This window comes from Borostomias antarcticus (genome assembly GCF_949987555.1).
Source record: "Borostomias antarcticus genome assembly, chromosome: 2".
NCBI classification, from domain to species: Eukaryota; Metazoa; Chordata; class Actinopteri; order Stomiiformes; family Stomiidae; genus Borostomias; species Borostomias antarcticus.
The window spans coordinates 38,550,908-38,552,985 of NC_140235.1; positions in this window are offsets into that span (position 1 = coordinate 38,550,908).

Genomic DNA, 2,078 nt, shown 5'->3' on the forward strand with positions numbered 1-2,078 from the left:
TAATCTATTTATAAATAGACATCAATCTTCTGGAGATTAGAATACCAGCCTGGACAAGCTGCATATTCAATAGAGACAAAAGATTAGTCCCTCAATCCCAAAGGTACATAGGCCTAATGACCGTCATATCAAATTGGGTTTTGTGTGCTCTGATGGAATTAAAAATGTAGAAGACATAGAATACCCTATATTGCAGATATAGAAGGACAATTCCAAACAAACAATTGTTCTGTTTTAATGAGAAATCTCCTACATGTAGTCTTTAACAGACCTAGTCCATGTACTCTAACACTCAGCCTTAGTGCAGCGGTAGGCCCTGTCGAGAACACATTACGCCTTCTCCCGATGACATAGAAAAGCAATTAAATCCAGTGACCCCCATCAATTCCCATACAATAACCTTCCCTTCAACGGCTGAGTAATTACAGTCATGATGGCGCACTCCACATGTACTTCTGCCCACGGTGGGCCAAGCAAAATAAATAAGTAATATAAAATAAATCCTCTTTGGGATATTTCAGAAATGTGAACCAATGAGACAGGGCAGAAAAGCGTATTGGCTTTGGGTATTGAGGGCAGCCGCGGCGACTGTCACCGAGGCGATGGTTGCGCCGGGGGGAGTCAAAGGTCGCCCGCTGCACAAAGCTCATGCAGCAGGGCTCCTCTGACCTAAATCGCTCAATTAGACATCAATGAGCGCAGCACACATGGGCCCGCCGTGCCTCTGAAGTTTTTAATCTCACCCCGAATTTCAATAATCGTCACACTACCCCCTTGCCCCCCTCCGCCCCTCGCCCCCCCCGAAAACAGTAGGCCTCAACAAAGATGGTGGGGAGCGGGGGGGGTGGGGTCAGCACCGAGGAACTGAAGCATTTTTCTTTTTTAGATAGGTAGGCAGGCCGCCCCACTCCACCCTCTCAACCCCCCTGCGCTGAGAGAGAGAGAGAGAGGGAGAGGGAGAGAGGGTGCAGGTTGGGTTAAGCAGGAGAATATTATGATTGCTACTCTTTTACTGGTTGTGTGCTGTGGCCGTGAGCTGGCTGCCATGAGAGGCCGTTTCCCACAGCCCTGGAAAAAGCTGTTTGGGTTTGTGCAATCACCAAGGTTACTTTAGGCAGTTTGTTATTCTCCTGGACTTGAATATCTTGTCTCTATATTTTGCCATCGGTTCTGTTTAGTGTTGAGCTTCGGGGTTTATTTTGGCTAATAGTCCCATCCGGTCTTCCTATTGGCATTTGCATGTGTGGCCCATTTCTGTTATCATTGACTTTTGTCTTTGCCTCTTAATCCTTCTTGCTGACCACTACTGTAAACCCACAGAGGATTTAAACGCTTCATCAATTTAAACTTTTTGTGCAAAAGAACTCAATCTAGTCTCGATCTCAGCCGACCGCCCCAAACGCCCGTGTCTAATCCTGCTATCAATACCACAGTTCATTACAGTAGAGATGAACCCTTCATCAGACACCGCCCATCCCCCAGCCCACCGCAACGCTGCCATATTTCATCATCTGCGAACGGCGCTCGCCGCCGGGGCTGCTGGGAGCCGGTCTCTCGTACGGCGTCCGTCCAGTGGGTTAGAGTGGGACCGACCCGCTCACCCTGTCCATCAACCTGGACCCACCCTCTCTCACCAACGCCGGGCCGCGTCACGGCACCGCCGCCGCCAAATGAAAACCGTTATGAATAATACATGCACGTCGGGGAGGTTAATAAAACAAGGGCAAACAATCTGTGCCTAAGAATAGAGATATGGATGGGAGAGTCTGGACAGTGAATCATGGAGATGGAATTATCTTGATGGGACATCTCGCGTCTCTCGGGGAGAGGAGGGAGGGGAGACGGGAGAGACGGGCTGAGTCGATGTAATCCATTTAACAAAAAGCAATCAATGCTAAACCTGTGACCAACATTGTACACTCGTATCAATATATGATGTGGAGCTAAAAGCAAAGAGAAGCACACGCACGCACGTACGTGCACACACACACACACGCACACACACACAAACATCATGCAAACACTGATCATCAGTTACTTCACTAACCTACTTTACTAAATCTCTTTATGATATAGAC